The sequence below is a fragment of the Oncorhynchus kisutch genome, unplaced genomic scaffold (genome assembly GCF_002021735.2).
Source record: "Oncorhynchus kisutch isolate 150728-3 unplaced genomic scaffold, Okis_V2 scaffold1071, whole genome shotgun sequence".
In the NCBI taxonomy this organism is placed as follows: Eukaryota; Metazoa; Chordata; class Actinopteri; order Salmoniformes; family Salmonidae; genus Oncorhynchus; species Oncorhynchus kisutch.
The window spans coordinates 62,088-82,809 of record NW_022263016.1 but is presented as its reverse complement, the minus strand read 5'-3'; the positions used below and the strand labels follow the sequence as shown (position 1 = coordinate 82,809).

The 20,722-nt window shown below is 45.5% G+C and overlaps 1 pseudogene; it reads left to right on the top strand.

The window, feature by feature from the left end:
* The first annotated feature begins 46 nt into the window (after nucleotides 1-46).
* Nucleotides 47-3,514, top strand: LOC116364365 (toll-like receptor 13; annotated as a pseudogene).
* Nucleotides 3,515-20,722: the final 17,208 nt, after the last annotated feature.

Sequence of the window (20,722 nt, the reverse complement as noted above, 5' to 3'; positions counted from 1 at the left end):
ACCAATAACATGGTTAACAAATCTCACTTTAGGGTTGAAGAATCAAATGCTTTTTGCTAAACAATTTATCTGTCTGTTAAGCTGCAGTATCTGGATATAAAACAGAATTTAATTTCAAACATTGAAGACTTTGCTTTCCTGGGATTGACAAATCTGGAGTCCTTAGACATTACAAGTAATAACATAACACAGATAAATGCAAACACATTTGATGGTTTACATAGTTTGACATGGTTAGACCTCAGGAACAATCCACTTATTCACAACATTGAGGCGATGTCTTTCACACACCTCATGTCTCTTAGACAAGTGTTTCTCGGGCAAGTGCACAACCCACTAACAGAACCTGTGATCAAGCTGAATCTGACACTTATATTTGGTGGAATTCTGAGTCAGCTGACTCATCTGTACATTAGTTCAGCTATGAGGCCAATGCAGTTGACTATCGGCAGTAACATCACATCTAAACAGAACCTGAGTCTCCAGCTCAAAGGCCAGACAGTGTCATTTCAGGACTGTGACAGACCTTTCTTTCAGTCTGTAACCCATCTTCATGCTGATGCTGAAGAATTCCTTTGTGGATCTGAATTCATGGGAAAGTACTTCACGTCTGTGGAGACATTTGACTACAGATCGAAGCTTTCAGCTAAAAGGGTTGATTTATCATCAATTAATCAGCTGATTCACCTGAGGAAACTGACTCTACGACAGGTGGATCTTTTAACACAGCGTTCTGCCGACATCATTTTTCACAACTTGACCAAACTGGAGGTTCTGGAAATGTACCACTGCAGGATTTACTCTTTAGAGGGGAGTTTAACTAAAGACTTGAAATCTTTGAAAAGAGTGTATTTGCTTATAGAGAACATTTATAATGTATTCTATAGCTTTACTGAACCTCTCTCTAGCCTTAAGCATTTGACATTTGATAATTTACAGATGTTTTGCAGTTGTGACAATGCTTGGCTCATTACATGGGCAAAGGGGTGCAGGCAGGTTGAAGTGATCATGCTTGGTCCGTATGCTAAAACCGGTTTGTATGCTTTGGAGGACTTGATATGCTTGCCGGACAATGGAATAGACACACCTAATTTTGTCAAGTACACAGAAGCCAACTGCACAACAGAGGTTGGCTTTGTGCTATTTGTTGCGACTGGCCTGGGAGTCCTGTTCTTCATGCTGGTGGTGTTGGTCCATAACCTGGCCGGCCCCTACCTCCTCCCCCTCTACCACATCACCCTTGGCTGGCTGTTAGAAGCCATGCGATCCAACACCAGGGGGTGCTACCACTACGATGTGTTTGTCTCCTATAGCGGGAAGGACGAGCGCTGGGTGGTGGAGGAGCTGCTTCCCAATCTGGAGCAGAGGGGTCCTCCTTTCCTGCGCCTCTGTCTGCACAGCAGGGACTTCCAGCTGGGGAAGGACATTGTGGAGAACATCACAGACAGCCTCTACCGGAGCCGCCACACCCTCTGCCTAGTCAGCCGCCACTACCTACGCAGTAACTGGTGCTCTCTGGAGATGAAGCTGGCCACCTACAGGCTGCAGGTGGAGCAAAGGGACATCCTCCTCCTGGTCTTCCTGGAGAAGATCCCCCCTCGCCAGCTGTCTGCCCACCACAGGCTGGCTCGCCTCTTGAAAACCAGGACTTATCTGGACTGGCCCCAGGACCCCCATCAGCACCAGGCATTCTGGGACAGACTGTGGGCTAAACTGAAACCTCAGACTGAGCATGAGATCAGAGGTTGATGTTGAACCTTGTGGACTGAAGCTAGACATCAGCGGTTGATGTAGAACCTTGTGGACTGAAAAGTGACATCAGAGGTTGATGTAGACCCTTGTGGACTGAAGCATGAGATCAGAGGTTGATGTAGAACCTTGTGGACTGAAATGTGACATCAGAGGTTGATGTAGAACCTTGTGTTATTGCAGATGCAATGTTGACACATATGTTGAGCTGTTGAATTTGTTGTTAAAAGTCCTCCGTACAAAATGTCTACCGCTGTTTGAAATTTGTTTTGTCAATTCCTTTAAATGCTCTGTCTGGAGTGTACTTTTTGTGATTCATCTGAAATGACTTTTAATAGCCTTATTTAAATTGCTCATAAAAAAGCCTAAACATTTTTAAATTCCCTAAATTTTATCAGATCCTATTTGTATTTTTAAACACCTAATTGCTAACACATATCTTTGTTTGTATATTTGTTGCTAAGAGGAACTAAAAAAGGGTGTGACTACTGTGTACTGCAGTGAATGACAAAACATAAATGACCAATGACCATGAAGCAGTTATTAATGACTATACATGAATGACCAATGACCATGACGCAGTTATTAATGACTATACATGAATGACCAATGACCATGACGCAGTTATTAATGACTATACATGAATGACCAATGACCATGAAGCAGTTATTAATGACTATATATGAATGACCAATGACCACGAAGCAGTTATTAATGACTATACATGAATGACCAATGACCACGATGCAGATATTTTATTTGAACATCGATCGAAGAGATTTGTACAGAAATGTTGTTGCTAGTTGTTAAACTAAATGTTGTTGCTAGTTGTTTAACTAAATGTTGTTGCTAGTTGTTTAACTAAATGTTGTTGCTAGATGTTTAACTAAATGTTGGTGATGGTTGTTTAACTAAATGTTGTTGCAAATGTTTTAACTAAATGTAGTTGCTAGTTGTTTAGCTAAATGTGGTTGCTAGTTGTTTAACTAAATGTAGTTGCTAGTTGTTTAGCTAAATGTTGTTGCTAGTTGTTAAACTAAATGTTGGTGCTAGTTGTTAAACTAAATGTTGTTGCTAGTTGATAAACTAAATGTTGTTGCTAGTTGTTAAACTAAATGTTGTTGCTAGTTGTTTAACTAAATGTTGTTGCAATTGTTTTAACTAAATGTGTTTGCTATTTGTTTAACAAAATGTAGTTGCTAGTTGTTTAGCTAAATGTAGTTGCTAGTTGTTTAACTAAATCTAGTTGCTAGTTGTTTAACTAAATGTAGTTGCTAGTTGTTTAACTAAATGTAGTTGCTAGTTGTTTAACTAAATGTAGTTGCTAGTTGTTTAACTGAATGTAGTTGCTAGTTGTTTAACTAAATGTAGTTGCTAGTTGTTTAACTGAATGTAGTTGCTAGTTGTTTAACTAAATGTAGTTGCTAGTTGTTTAACTAAATGTAGTTGCTCGTTGTTTAACTAAATGTAGTTGCTCGTTGTTTAACTACATGTAGTTGCTAGTTATTTAACTAAATGTAGTTGCTAGTTGTTTAACTGAATGTAGTTGCTCGTTGTTTAACTAACAGTATATGGTTCACTCCTGGGCTTGGGGAGGGGTACCCCTTTCTGGACAATTAGGTCATTTCTGCGCTAAATTTCGGAGGTACCATAGTTTTATTTTATTATTTCATTATTGTTCGTGCTCTTGACAAAGGCATACAGCTGAAACGTTGTAAACTGGCTTCTGTTTGTGTTTTTACATAAAAATGCTCTATATCCCTGGTCCCTGTCTTAGCATTACTCAGAACAAGTTATTTATATTTTCAGATCAATTCATTGTATTTTCTAAAATGCCTCCATAGTCTCTCTTCTATAAGTTCTTAGATCTGACACATGCATAACAGATAACTGTCTCTAACTGAGGCCAGCTTTCAGCAGCTTGCCCAGGCTATCAATGCTCTGACTACAGTAGACCACAGAGTAAGCCTGATATGTCTGGATAACCTCCATTATCATGGTGTCTGATGGAGACTACACCCTTCTCAGTACCATCCACAAAGAAGTATCATCCCTCCAGCTAAATCTCAGGTCTCCGGTGGTAACCTTTTCCGACCCCTGAAGAATTCTGCTGCTTGAGGCCTGCAGTAGGCTTGAGTTGTGTTTTTATTTAACACTCATTTTACCAGGTAAGTTGCCAGAGAACACATTCTCCTTTAAATCAACAACCTGGGGAATAGTTACCAGGGAGAGGATGGATGAGCTTGGTACGATTAGGTGGCCTTCATGGTACGAGTGTTTTATGGGATGAAGGGTGGTATGGGATGCAGGGTGGTATGGGATGCAAGGGGGTATGGGATGAAGGGGGGTATGGGATGAAGGGTGGTATGGGATGAAGGGTGGTATGGGATGAAGGGTGGTATGGGATGAAGGGTGGTATAGGATGAAGGGTGGTATGGGATGAAGGGTGGTATGGGATGAAGGGTGATATGGGATGAAGGGTGGTATGGGATAGAGGGTGTGGATTGCAGGGTGGTATGGGATGAAGGGTGTGGATTGCAGGGTGGTTTGGGATGAAGGGTGGTATAGGATGCAGGGTGGTATGGGATAGAGGGTGTGGATTGCAGGGTGGTATGGGATGAAGGGTGGTATGGGATGAAGGGTGGTATGGGATGACGGGTGGTATGGGATGAAGGGTGGTATGGGATGCAGGGTGGTATGGGATGCAGGGTGGTATGGGATGCAGGGTGGTAAGGGATGAAGGGTGGTATGGGATGAAGGGTGGTATGGGATAGAGGGTGTGGCTTGCAGGGTGGTATGGGATGAAGGGTGGTATGGGATGCAGGGTGGTATGGGATGAAGGGTGGTATGGGATGAAGGGTGATATGGGATGAAGGGTGGTATGGGATAGAGGGTGTGGATTGCAGGGTGGTATGGGATGAAGGGTGTGGATTGCAGGGTGGTTTGGGATGAAGGGTGGTATGGGATGCAGGGTGGTATGGGATAGAGGGTGTGGATTGCAGGGTGGTATGGGATGAAGGGTGGTATGGGATGAAGGGTGGTATGGGATGACGGGTGGTATGGGATGAAGGGTGGTATGGGATGCAGGGTGGTATGGGATGCAGGGTGGTATGGGATGCAGGGTGGTAAGGGATGAAGGGTGGTATGGGATGAAGGGTGGTATGGGATAGAGGGTGTGGCTTGCAGGGTGGTATGGGATGAAGGGTGGTATGGGATGCAGGGTGGTATGGGATGAAGGGTGGTATGGGATGAAGGGTGGTATGGGATGAAGGGTGGTATGGGACGAAGGGTGGTATGGGATAGAGGGTGTGGATTGCAGGGTGTAATGGGATGCAGGGTGGTATGGGATGAAGGGTGGTATGGGACGAAGGGTGGTATGGGATGAAGGGTGGTATGGGATAGAGGGTGTGGATTGCAGGGTGGTATGGGATGAAGGGTGTGGGTTGCAGGGTGGTTTGGGATGAAGGGTGGTATGGGATGCAGGGTGGTATGGGATAGAGGGTGTGGATTGCAGGGTGGTATGGAATGAACGGTGGTATGGGATGAAGGGTGTTATGGGATGAAGGGTGGTATGGGATGAAGGGTGGTATGGGATAGAGGGTGTGGATTGCAGGGTGGTATGGGATGAAGGGTGGTATGGGATGAAGGGTGGTATGGGATAGAGGTTGTGGATTGCAGGGTGGTATGGGATGAAGGGTGGTATGGGATGCAGGGTGGTATGGGATGAAGGGTGGTATGGGATGAAGGGTGGTATGGGATGAAGGGGGGTATGGGATGAAGGGTCGTATGGGATAGAGGGTGTGGATTGCAGGGTGGTATGGGATGAAGGGTGGTATGGGATGAAGGGTGGTATGGGATAGAGGGTGTGGATTGCAGGGTGTAATGGGATGCAGGGTGGTATGGGATGAAGGGTGGTATGGGACGAAGGGTGGTATGGGATGCAGGGTGGTATGGGATGAAGGGTGGTATGGGATGCAGTGTGGTATGGGATGAAGGGTGGTATGGGATGAAGGGTGGTATGGGATGAAGGGTGTAATGGGATGCAGGGTGGTATGGGATGAAGGGTGGTATGGGATGACGGGTGGTATGGGATGCAGGGGGGTATGGGATGAAGGGTGGTATGGGATGAAGGGTGGTATGGGATGAAGGGTGTAATGGGATGCAGGGTAGTATGGGATAGAGGGTGTGGATTGGAGGGTGGTATGGGATACAGGGTTATATGGGATATAGGTTGATATAGGATGCAGGGTGTGGATTGGAGGGTGGTATGGGATGGAGGGTGGTATGCGATGCAGGGTGGTTTTCTGCAGGCAACAAATGAAGGAGACCAGGGTTCAAACCCAATGGCTGAAAGAACATCTCTCTATGTCAAAGGTCAAGGCCTCCCAAGGTCTTCTGAACAGGTCAAGGATGAAGTAGGTGAAGGTCCCATACAGACAGCAGACAGTCCAGTTTATAATCCCACAGGAGTCCCAGTATTTATCAAGCTGACTATGGGCTCCATAGAGAGCAGGGGGACACACAAATATGACATTGTCACAGGGAAAGCCAGGGGGGAGGAGACTGGAGATGTCTGAGCTTCCTGGTTGGGTTGGATTACAGAGATGAGGGGGAGGAAGAGAAATCACAAGACTTCTGCTGTGTTTTCAACCACACAGTGTAGCTCTGTCATACTGTACATTCCTATAGAGTGGAAGAGATAGCTTTTAGTGAGTACAGTAGGATATCTAACCAGAGTGGAAGAGATAGCTTTTAGTGAGTACAGTAGGGTATCTAACCAGAGTGGGAGAGATAGCTTTTAGTGAGTACAGTAGGATATCTAACCAGAGTGGGAGAGATAGCTTTTTGTGAGTACAGTAGGGTATCTAACCAGAGTGGGTTCTCATAGCATGCAACCCCAGAGTGATAATGTCATTATAGAGGCATGTCACAGGGCTCTGAAGAGGACTACAGCCCCAGAGTAATAATGTCATTATAGAGGCATGTCACAGGGCTCTGAAGAGGACTACAGCCCCAGAGAAACCCTCAACCCTCAGCCCTCAACCCTCAGCCCTCAACCCTCAGACTCAACCCTCAGACCTCAGCCCTCAGCCCCCAGCCCCCAGCCCCCAGCCCTCAACCCCTAGCCCTCAGCCCTCAGCCCTTAGCCCTCAGCCCTCAGCCCTCAGCCCTCAGCGCTCAGCCCTCAGCCCTCAGCCCTCAGCCCCTGTCCCTCAGCCCTCAGCCCTCAGCCCTCAGCCCTCAGCCCTCAGCCCTCAACCACCAGCCCTCAGCCCTCAGCCCTCAGCCCTTAGCCCTCAGCCCTCAGCCCTCAGCCCTCAGCCCTCAGCCCTCAGCCCTCAGCCTTCAGCCCTCAGCTCAGGCCTCAGCCCTCAGCCCTTAGCCCAACCCTGGCATGGTTTCCATTAAAGACATGCAGTATGCATTTGGACTGAACAGTAAAAAGACAAAGAATAACAGAGAAGAGTTGTCTCATGGAAAATGTGTTCCAGTAGGCGTGGCCATGACACATGAATGGATACTGTTGGATATCCTGAACTCATGATGATGATGATGATGATGATGTACATCCCAGATGCACTGTGCACTATAATCTTCATCCAGATATGCAATAGGTATTTATGTCAGACGTTGACATCGGTTTATGAAAATGGTTATGTGCTACTTATCAATGTGGTATGCCTGGGTTATGAATGTGGTATCATATGGACCTAAGTAGCCATCAAGTGTGGGCCTAGGTACCCATCAAGTCTGGGCCTAGGTACCCATCAAGTGTGGGCCTTGGTACCCATCAAGTCTGGGCCTAGGTACCCATCAAGGGTGAACCTAGGTACCCATCAAGTGTGGACCTAGGTACCCATCAAGTGTGGGCCTTGGTACCCATCAAGTCTGGGCCTAGGTACCCATCAAGTATAGGTACCAAGTTTGGTTTCCTGTTTAAGGAGTGCAGCCATACAGCTGTAATAACTGAGATTCCTTCCTGTTTAAGGAGTGCAGCCATACAGCTGTAATAACTGAGATTCCTTCCTGTTTAAGGAGTGTAGCCATACAGCTGTAATAACTGAGATTCCTTCCTGTTTAAGGAGTGTAGCCATACAGCTGTAATAACTGAGATTCCTTCCTGTTTAAGGAGTGCAGCCATACAGCTGTAATAACTGAGATTCCTTCCTGTTTAAGGAGTGTAGCCATACAGCTGTAATAACTGAGATTCCTTCCTGTTTAAGGAGTGGAGCCATACAGCTGTAATAACTGAGATTCCTTCCTGTTTAAGGAGTGCAGCCATACAGCTGTAATAACTGAGATTCCTTCCTGTTTAAGGAGTGGAGCCATACAGCTGTAATAACTGAGATTCCTTCCTGTTTAAGGAGTGCAGCCATACAGCTGTAATAACTGAGATTCCTTCCTGTTTAAGGACTGCAGCCATAAAGCTGTAATAACTGAGATTCCTTCCTGTTTAAGGAGTGTAGCCATACAGCTGTAATAACTGAGATTCCTTCCTGTTTTAGGAGTCCAGCCATACAGCTGTAATAACTGAGATTCCTTCCTGTTTAAGGAGTGCAGCCATACAGCTGTAATAACTGGCTTTAGGAAGAGTTGAACAGGAGGGCTGTGAGCTAATACATGTTGTTAATTCAACGAGAACGACTTGTTGGGAACACTTTCTATTAGATTAGACTTTTTCCCTCACATTCGTGGCTGTCACATTACTTTTCTGGCAGGCTGAAGAACTGTCTGCACACCCAGGATCTACAAGGATAAAATACTCAAACGTGACCAATAGAAAGGTGAGGTGGAGGGACTTGGTTCAACCATCCACCATGACAAAAACAATGAAAATAAGGTGGGTGTTGTGTTCTCCCTGTTAGGCTAATTCACCTGCCAATCACGTATCATTCCTCCAGTATATAACCCAGGGATTGTACATTTTAAATGTTAAAACCCTCTCGGGAAGTGAAAATTCCAATCCCAAACCCTGCTGGTCCTAGACAATGGGCCTGCTGGTCCTAGACAATGGGCCTGCTGGTCCTAGACAATGGGCCTGCTGGTCCTAGACAATGGGCCTGCTGGTCCTAGACAATGGGCCTGCTGGTCCTAAACAATGGGCCTGCTGGTCCTAGACATCATCCCAATCCCAAAGTGTGCTGGTCCTAGACAATGTCAATGGTCTGGCTGGTATTAACAGGGATTAGGGCATGGCTAGTCTCATTGGTTCAGCCATCAATCTTCAGTCACGTGATTCATTTAAAACCCAGAAGATTGTACATTTTAAACCCATGTGCCTTGTCTTCTGAGGGAGTTACAGTAACACCCCAATCCCATTTAGTGCTAGTCCTAGACAATACTGCTTCCCAAATGGCACCCTATTCCCTACATAGTGCACTATGGCACTATGGGCCTTTTCAAGCTACATAGGGAAGAGGTTGCCATTTAATGCCAATGGGCCTGATGAATGAACAAGGACTAGGATAGGGATTAGCCTTGTCATCACATATGTCACTGACACCCCCAGCGCACAACCCCCACTCAGATTAACACGGCATGGCCTTTCCTTCCAGATTAGGATTAGGCCATTTAAACAATGGCAAGGACAAAAGAGGTGGAAGACAAAGCCCACAGCACTGGGAGACAATGTCGTATTACTGTAACCCTTGAAACTGTGGATTCCTTTACCAGAGGTGGATGAATCTCTCTGTGTGAGAGAGTGTGTGATCATATCAGCCTCTCCTTGAAGAAATACCTGTTTTTCATTATAGAAAATGGGGGGGGTATAAACATTAAAAGTGGGTCATTCACCTGAGTTATTTTTCCATTGACTTAATATTCACCAGCTGATGAGTAAGATGAGGAGGTCTGGAAAGAGAACAGTCCTTTACACTGTCTGGCTGATGAGTCAGATGAGGGGGTCTGGAAAGAGAACAGTCCTTTACACTGTCTGGCTGATCAGTAAAATGAGGAGGTCTGGAAAGAGAACAGTCCTTAAACACTGTCTGGCTGATGAGTCAGATGAGGAGGTCTGGAAAGAGAACTGTCCTTTACACTGTCTGGCTGATGAGTCAGATGAGGGGGTCTGGAAAGAGAACAGTCCTTTACACTGTCTGGCTGATCAGTAAAATGAGGGGGTCTGGAAAGAGAACAGTCCTTAAACACTGTCTGGCTGATCAGTAAGATGAGGAGGTCTGGAAAGAGAACAGTCCTTTACACTGTCTGGCTGATGAGTCAGATGAGGGGGTCTGGAAAGAGAACAGTCCTTTACACTGTCTGGCTGATGAGTCAGATGAGGAGGTCTGGAAAGAGAACAGTCCTTTACACTGTCTGGCTGATCAGTAAGATGAGGTCTGGAAAGAGAACAGTCCTTTACACTGTCTGGCTGATCAGTAAGATGAGGGGGTCTGGAAAGAGAACAGTCCTTAAACACTGTCTGGCTGATCAGTAAAATGAGGAGGTCTGGAAAGAGAACAGTCCTTTACACTGTCTGGCTGATCAGTAAGATGAGGGGGTCTGGAAAGAGAACAGTCCTTAAACACTGTCTGGCTGATCAGTAAAATGAGGAGGTCTGGAAAGAGAACAGTCCTTTACACTGTCTGGCTGATCAGTAAGATGAGGGGGTCTGGAAAGAGAACAGTCCTTAAACACTGTCTGGCTGATCAGTAAAATGAGGAGGTCTGGAAAGAGAACAGTCCTTAAACACTGTCTGGCTGATCAGTAAAATGAGGAGGTCTGGAAAGAGAACAGTCCTTTACACTGTCTGGCTGATCAGTAAGATGAGGGGGTCTGGAAAGAGAACAGTCCTTAAACACTGTCTGGCTGATCAGTAAAATGAGGAGGTCTGGAAAGAGAACAGTCCTTTACACTGTCTGGCTGATCAGTAAGATGAGGGGGTCTGGAAAGAGAACAGTCCTTAAACACTGTCTGGCTGATCAGTAAAATGAGGAGGTCTGGAAAGAGAACAGTCCTTAAACACTGTCTGGCTGATCAGTAAGATGAGGAGGTCTGGAAAGAGAACAGTCCTTTACACTGTCTGGCTGATCAGTAAAATGAGGAGGTCTGGAAAGAGAACAGTCCTTTACACTGTCTGGCTGATGAGTCAGATGAGGGGGTCAGCAAAGAGAACCGTCCTTTACACTGTCTGGCTGATCAGTAAAATGAGGAGGTCTGGAAAGAGAACAGTCCTTAACACTGTCTGGTTGATCAGTAAGATGAGGGGGTCTGGAAAGAGAACAGTCCTTAAACACTGTCTGGCTGATCAGTAAAATGAGGAGGTCTGGAAAGAGAACAGTCCTTTACACTGTCTGGCTGATCAGTAAGATGAGGAGGTCTGGAAAGAGAACAGTCCTTTACACTGTCTGGCTGATCAGTAAGATGAGGGGGTCTGGAAAGAGAACAGTCCTTAAACACTGTCTGGCTGATCAGTAAAATGAGGAGGTCTGGAAAGAGAACAGTCCTTAAACACTGTCTGGCTGATCAGTAAGATGAGGAGGTCTGGAAAGAGAACAGTCCTTTACACTGTCTGGCTGATCAGTAAAATGAGGAGGTCTGGAAAGAGAACAGTCCTTAACACTGTCTGGTTGATCAGTAAGATGAGGGGGTCTGGAAAGAGAACCGTCATTTACACTGTCTGGCTGATCAGTAAAATGAGGAGGTCTGGAAAGAGAACAGCCCTTAAACACTGTCTGGCTGATCAGTAAGATGAGGGGGTCTGGAAAGAGAACAGTCCTTTACACTGTCTGGCTGATCAGTAAAATGAGGAGGTCTGGAAAGAGAACAGTCCTTAAACACTGTCTGGCTGATCAGTAAGATGAGGAGGTCTGGAAAGAGAACAGTCCTTTACACTGTCTGGCTGATGAGTCAGATGAGGAGGTCTGGAAAGAGAACAGTCCTTTACACTGTCTGGCTGATCAGTAAAATGAGGAGGTCTGGAAAGAGAACAGTCCTTAAACACTGTCTGGCTGATCAGTAAGATGAGGAGGTCTGGAAAGAGAACAGTCCTTTACACTGTCTGGCTGATGAGTCAGATGAGGGGGTCTGGAAAGAGAACAGTCCTTTATAGTGTCTGGCTGATGAGTCAGATGAGGGGGTCTGGAAAGAGAACAGTCCTTTATAGTGTCTGGCTGATGAGTCAGATGAGGGGGTCTGGAAAGAGAACAGTCCTTTATAGTACAGTCTGAAAGTGATGGTTAGAGAGGGGTTTCAACACGTTCATGTCAGAAGAAAACCAGTGTTCCCTGGGCCAAGGACTCAACACCTCCAGACTGAACCATGTAATCCTGCTCTCAGCTATTTTGTTCACGTTTCAGGTTCTGTAGGAGAAGTGCACATTGAAGGTCATCTGCAAGCCTTTCCTAACCTGTTGAATTGATATATTTATAGAGCAATAGAGTCGTTCTCAAAGGGACAAGGAGCGTTTATAAAACAGTTGTCAATACTTAACTCTGTTCAAGTTCTGCAGAAAACATGTACATCAAACATCTTCACCAACCCTTAACCTTACCCAACCTATTGAATCCATTGAATCAATATCTACAGATGTAGGATCTTCATTTGAGCCAGTTTGCTACAGCGTGAAAATAATCCTGCAGCAACAAGAAATGTGAATTATTATGTGGATTATAATGAATGGACATTTTGGTAGGGGGTGAAACATTTTACGTTAGGTTAAATCAAGTCTGACACTTTAAAGTGAAAATTGCAAACTTTAGAAGCCACTTTAAACCTTTGAATACACTACAAGTTTTCAGCAAACAAAAAAGTTATCAAATGATGATGCTACATCTGTGTAAAGCTGCACAGTGGCTCTTAAAGGGATGTAAACCGCACTAGATCAGTCCTCAAGAGGTCAACAATGACAAGTACTTGAATGTGTCCATGAGCATCTACCAAAGCACTCAAGTGTTCCCCATTGCAGAATACTGTACATTGACCCAGCGAGCAAAAACAGGTTGCAATGTCGTTATTCTGAGGTATTTGGTGACACCATAGTCATGTTGTATAATGATTGTATGAGGATGTTTTTTTTGTTGTCACGTTGACAATGTCCAGGGATGTTCCACTCAAAATAGAAACTCTGAACCATATCAGAGGTCCCCAGTATATTGGTCTGTCTCTGCCTGTTATTAGTCAGCAACACACCACAAACCTTGTCAAGTCCCACTGACAGACTACATGACATACTCCTGAAGAACACTGATCTCTCATCTCATTTCCTCTCTCTTCTTTACTACGTACTTACTCTAAATCTGCTTCCCTCACTCTAAACACTACCTTCCCTGGTCCTTACCGTGTCATGACACAACACTACCTTCCCTGGTCCTTACTCTAAACACTACCTTCCCTGGTCCTCACTCTAAACACAACCTTCCCTGGTCCTTACCGTATCATGACACAACACTACCTTCCCTGGTCCTTACTCTAAACACTACCTTCCCTGGTCCTTACTCTAAACACTACCTTCCCTGGTCCTTACAATGTCATGATACAAACACTACCTTCCCTGGTCCTTACTCTAAACACTACCTTCCTTGGTCCTCACTCTAAACACTACTTTCCCTGGTCCTCACTCTAAACACTACCTTCCCTGGTCCTCACTCTAAACACTACCTTCCCTGGTCCTTACTCTAAACACTACCTTCCCTGGTCCTTACCTTGTCATGACACAACACAACCTTCCCTGGTCCTTCCTCTAAACACTACCTTCCCTGGTCCTTACCTTGTCATGACTCTAAACACAACCTTCCCTGGTCCTTACCATGTCATGACTCTAAACACAACCTTCCCTGGTCCTTACCGTGTCATGACTCTAAACACTACCTTCCCTGGTCCTTACCATGTCATGATACAAACACTACCTTCCCTGGTCCTTACCGTGTCATGATACAAACACTAACTTACCTGGTACTTACCATGTCATGATACAAACACTACCTTCCCTGGTCCTTACCATGTCATGATACAAACACTACCTTCCCTGGTCCTTACCATGTCATGATACAAACACTACCTTCCCTGGTCCTTACCGTGTCATGACAACAACACTACCTTCCCTGGTCCTTACCGTGTCATGACACCAACACTACCTTACCTGGTCCTTACTGTGTCATGACACCACACTACCTTCCCTGGTCCTTTCTGTGTCGTGATACCAACACTACCTTCCCTGGTCCTTACCGTGTCATGACACCACACTACCTTCCCTGGTCCTTACTGTGTCGTGACACCAACACTACGTTCCCTGGTCCTTACCGTGTCATGATACAAACACTACCTTCCCTGGTCCTTACCTGGTCATGATACAAACACTACCTTCCCTGGTCCTTACTCTAAACACTACCTTCCCTGGTCCTTACCATGTCATGAAACAAACACTACCTTACCTGGTCCTTACCATGTCATGATACAAACACTACCTTCCCTGGTCCTTACCATGTCATGATACAAACACTACCTTCCCTGGTCCTTACCGTGTCATGATACAAACACTACCTTCCCTGGTCCTTACCGTGTCATGATACAAACACTAACTTACCTGGTCCTTACCATGTCATGATACAAACACTACCTTCCCTGGTCCTTACCATGTCATGATACAAACAATACCTTCCCTGGTCTTTACCGTGTCATGATACAAACACTACCTTCCCTGGTCCTTACCGTGTCATGACACCAACACTACCTTCCCTGGTCCTTACCGTGTCATGACACCAACACTACCTTACCTGGTCCTTACTGTGTCATGACACCACACTAACTTCCCTGGTCCTTACTGTGTCGTGACACCAACACTACCTTACCTGGTCCTTACTGTGTCATGACACCACACTAACTTCCCTGGTCCTTACTGTGTCGTGATACCAACACTACCTTCCCTGGTCCTTACCGTGTCATGATACAAACACTACCTTCCCTGGTCCTTACCGTGTCATGGTACAAACACTACCTTCCCTGGTCCTTACCATGTCATGATACAAACACTACCTTCCCTGGTCTTTACCGTGTCATGATACAAACACTACCTTCCCTGGTCCTTACCGTGTCATGACACCAACACTACCTTCCCTGGTCCTTACCGTGTCATGACACCAACACTACCTTACCTGGTCCTTACTGTGTCATGACACCACACTAACTTCCCTGGTCCTTACTGTGTCGTGATACCAACACTACCTTCCCTGGTCCTTACTGTGTCATGACACCACACTACCTTCCCTGGTCCTTACTGTGTCTTGACACCAACACTACCTTCCCTGGTCCTTACCGTGTCATGATACAAACACTACCATACCTGGTCCTTACCATGTCATGATACAAACACTACCTTACCTGGTCCTTACCATGTCATGATACAAACACTACCTTCCCTGGTCCTTACCGTGTCATGATACAAACACTACCTTCCCTGGTCCTTACTCTAAACACTACCTTCCCTGGTCCTTACCGTGTCATGATACAAACACTACCTTCCCTGGTCCTTACTCTAAACACTACCTTCCTTGGTCCTCACTCTAAACACTACCTTCCCTGGTCCTCACTCTAAACACTACCTTCCCTGGTCCTTACTCTAAACACTACCTTCCCTGGTCCTTATCTTGTCATGACACAACACTACCTTCCCTGGCCCTTCCTCTAAACACTACCTTCCCTGGTCCTTACCATGTCATGACTCTAAAAACAACCTTCCCTGGTCCTTACCGTGTCATGACTCTAAACACTACCTTCCCTGGTCCTTATCATGTCATGATACAAACACTACCTTCCCTGGGCCTTACCGTGTCATGATACAAACACTACCTTCCCTGGTCCTTACCGTGTCATGATACAAACACTACCTTCCCTGGTCCTTACCGTGTCATGGTACAAACACTACCTTCCCTGGTCCTTACCATGTCATGATACAAACACTACCTTCCCTGGTCTTTACCGTGTCATGATACAAACACTACCTTCCCTGGTCCTTACCGTGTCATGACACCAACACTACCTTCCCTGGTCCTTACCGTGTCATGACACCAACACTACCTTACCTGGTCCTTACTGTGTCATGACACCACACTAACTTCCCTGGTCCTTACTGTGTCGTGATACCAACACTACCTTCCCTAGTCCTTACTGTGTCATGACACCACACTACCTTCCCTGGTCCTTACTGTGTCTTGACACCAACACTACGTTCCCTGGTCCTTACCGTGTCATGATACAAACACTACCATACCTGGTCCTTACCATGTCATGATACAAACACTACCTTACCTGGTCCTTACCATGTCATGATACAAACACTACCTTCCCTGGTCCTTACCGTGTCATGATACAAACACTACCTTCCCTGGTCCTTACTCTAAACACTACCTTCCCTGGTCCTTACCGTGTCATGATACAAACACTACCTTCCCTGGTCCTTACTCTAAACACTACCTTCCTTGGTCCTCACTCTAAACACTACCTTCCCTGGTCCTCACTCTAAACACTACCTTCCCTGGTCCTTACCTTGTCATGACACAACACTACCTTCCCTGGTCCTTCCTCTAAACACTACCTTCCCTGGTCCTTACCTTGTCATGACTCTAAACACAACCTTTCCTGGTCCTTCCCTAGTCATGACACCAACACTACCTTCCCTGGTCCTTACCGTGTCATGATACAAACACTACCTTCCCTGGTCCTTATCATGTCATAATACAAACACTACCTTCCCTGGTCCTTACCGTGTCATGGTACAAACACTACCTTCCCTGGTCCTTACTCTAAACACTACCTTCCCTGGTCCTTACCGTGTCATGATACAAACACTACCTTCCCTGGTCCTTACTCTAAACACTACCTTCCCTGGTCCTTACCATGTCATGATACAAACACTACCTTACCTGGTCCTTACCATATCATGATACAAACACTACCTTCCCTGGCCCTTACCATGTCATGATACAAACACTACCTTACCTGGTCCTTACCGTGTCATGATACAAACACTACCTTACCTGGGCCTTACCATGTCATGATACAAACACTACCTTCCCTGGTCCTTACCGTGTCATGATACAAACACTACCTTACCTGGTCCTTACCATGTCATGATACAAACACTACCTTCCCTGGCCCTTACCATGTCATGATACAAACACTACCTTCCCTGGTCCTTACCGTGTCATGATACAAACACTACCTTCCCTGGTCCTTACTCTAAACACTACCTTCCCTGGTCCTTACCGTGTCATGATACAAACACTACCTTCCCTGGTCCTTACTCTAAACACTACCTTCCTTGGTCCTCACTCTAAACACTACCTTCCCTGGTCCTCACTCTAAACACTACCTTCCCTGGTCCTTACCTTGTCATGACACAACACTACCTTCCCTGGTCCTTCCTCTAAACACTACCTTCCCTGGTCCTTACCTTGTCATGACTCTAAACACAACCTTTCCTGGTCCTTCCCTAGTCATGACACCAACACTACCTTCCCTGGTCCTTACCGTGTCATGATACAAACACTACCTTCCCTGGTCCTTATCATGTCATGATACAAACACTACCTTCCCTGGTCCTTACCGTGTCATGGTACAAACACTACCTTCCCTGGTCCTTACTCTAAACACTACCTTCCCTGGTCCTTACCGTGTCATGATACAAACACTACCTTCCCTGGTCCTTACTCTAAACACTACCTTCCCTGGTCCTTACCATGTCATGATACAAACACTACCTTACCTGGTCCTTACCATATCATGATACAAACACTACCTTCCCTGGTCCTTACTCTAAACACTACCTTCCCTGGCCCTTACCATGTCATGATACAAACACTACCTTACCTGGTCCTTACCGTGTCATGATACAAACACTACCTTACCTGGGCCTTACCATGTCATGATACAAACACTACCTTCCCTGGTCCTTACCGTGTCATGATACAAACACTACCTTACCTGGTCCTTACCATGTCATGATACAAACACTACCTTCCCTGGCCCTTACCATGTCATGATACAAACACTACCTTCCCTGGTCCTTACCGTGTCATGATACAAACACTACCTTCCCTGGTCCTTACCGTGTCATGACACCAACACTACCTTCCCTGGTCCTTATCGTGTCATGACACCAACACTACCTTACCTGGTCCTTACTGTGTCATGACACCACACTACCTTCCCTGGTCCTTACTGTGTCGTGACACCAACACTACCTTCCCTGGTCCTTACCGTGTCATGACACCACACTACCTTCCCTGGTCCTTACTGTGTCGTGACACCAACACTACGTTCCCTGGTCCTTACCGTGTCATGATACAAACACTACCTTCCCTGGTCCTTACCGTGTCATGACACCAACACTACCTTCCCTGGTCCTTACCGTGTCATGATACAAACACAACCTTCCCTAGTCCTTACCGTGTCATGACACCAACACTACCTTCCCTGGTCCTTACCGTGTCATGACACCAACACTACCTTCCCTAGTCATGACACCAACACTACCTTCCCTGGTCCTTACCGTGTCATGATACAAACACTACCTTCCCTGGTCCTTACCGTGTCATGACACAAACACAACCTTACCTGGGCCTTACCATGTCATGACACCAACACTACCTTCCCAGGTCCTTACCATGCTAGAACACCTGCTCTGCTCTACGACCTAACCAGATGGCCTCTGCCCTGTAGGCCTGTAATCTCTACATCTTAAAGCCACTTTAGCTAAGTCAACTCTAATAAGGCCAAGTGTATTAAGGGACCTTGAGCATTCGTTAAGTTACTAACTCCAGTATACACTACCACTGGATTGGCCAACATCCTTTGGCTCAGAGCCCATGTGACTTCAACAGAGAAGGGATGGAGAACCTACACAAGTTGTCTGGAGGCAAGGAGTGCCATCAACCTAGATTCAAACCCTGGTCTCCTGCAGGCCATACAACCTGGGATTGAAGGCTTTAAATCTATTTAAACCACAGGTTTTCTGTGTGCCGTAGGATTGTGTTTGTCCTCTGAGCTAAAGCCAAGGCGATAGCTCGTAAAGCTAACACCAGTCTTCAGATCTCAGCCTTCCATTTTAACAACAGAGAGTTGTTTTTTTAAGTGCTCTGCTCCGAAGCTACATCAGTACCCACTGGTAGGAAGTCAGGCCAAGTGGTTGTCTTTCATACTGCCAATCTGCCAGGTGTCTGTTCTGTAGAGTGTGTGTGTGTGTGTGTGTGTGTGTGTGTGTGTGTGTGTGTGTGTGTGTGTGTGTGTGTGTGTGTGTGTGTGTGTGTGTGTGTGTATGTGTGTGTGTGTGTGTCAGATCCTGTGGTTTTGATCCAAACAACAGCCTGAAGGGATGTGTGTTAACAACAGTCTCTCAACTGGGAATACAGCAATTATACACACAGATAACCCCTCCAATCAGTCTCTCACAGACACACACACACACACACACACACACACACACACACTGCACTTTTAGAATTGCAGAGGGGGGCTGCCTCCTAAAGGAGCTTGCTGCTAGGCTAGTAACCTGACAGACTTGCTGTTATTCCCTTGCTGCAGGTGTGTGCAGCACACCAAACACACACACACACACACGCAGGGTTGTGTGAGAGGAACTGAACTGGCGTTTACCTCAACTAACATTCTCATTCAGTTCCTACAGGCCTCCAAAGCCTGCCTCTGAGTTCAGAGACAATGATATAGCATACATACTGTACTCATCCATACAGGTACTATATACATACTGTACTCATCCATACAGGTACTATATACATACTGTACTCATCCATACAGGTACTATATACATACTGTACTCATCCATACAGGTACTATATACATACTGTACTCATCCATACAGGTACTATATACATACTGTACTCATCCATACAGGTACAACACATATATACTGTACTCATCCATACAGGTACTATATATATACTGTACTCATCCTTACAGGTACTATATATATACTGTACTCATCCATACAGGTACTATATACATACTGTACTCATCCATACAGGTACTATATACATACTGTACTCATCCATACAGGTACTATATACATACTGTACTCATCCATACAGGTACTATATACATACTGTACTCATCCATACAGGTACTATATACATACTGTACTCATCCATACAGGTACAACACATATATACTGTACTCATCCATACAGGTACTATATATATACTGTACTCATCCATACAGGTACTATATATATACTGTACTCATCCATACAGGTACTATATACATACTGTACTCATCCATACAGGTACTATATACATACTGTACTCATCCATACAGGTACTATATATATACTGTACTCATCCATACAGGTACTATATATACAGTATATCAATTCAATTCAATTCAAGGGCTTTATTGGCATGGGAAACATGTGTTAACATTGCCAAAGCAAGTGAGGTAGATAATATATAAAGTGAATATATATATATCTATATATCTACCTATATATACACTGCTCAAAAAAGTAAAGGGAACACTTAAACAACACAATGTAACTCCAAGTCAGTCACACTTCTGTGAAATCAAACTGTCCACTTAGGAAGCAACACTGATTGACAATAAATTTCACATGCTGTTGTGCAAATGGAATAGACCACAGGTGGAAATTATAGGCAATTAGCAAGACACTCCCAATAAAGGAGTGGTTCTGCAGGTGGTGACCACAGACCACTTCTCAGTTCCTATGCTTCCTGGCTGATGTTTTGGTCACATTTGAATGCTGGCGGTGCTTTCACTCTAGTGGTAGCATGAGACGGAGTCTACAACCCACACAAGTGGCTCAGGTAGTGCAGCTCATCCAGGGTGGCACATCAATGCGAGATGTGGCAAGAAGGTTTGCTGTGTCTGTCAGCGTAGTGTCCAGAGCATGGAGGCGCTACCAGGAGACAGGCCAGTACATCAGGAGACGTGGAGGAGGCTGTAGCAGTGCAACAACCCAGCAGCAGGACCGCTACCTCCGCCTTTGTGCAAGGAGGAGCACTGCCAG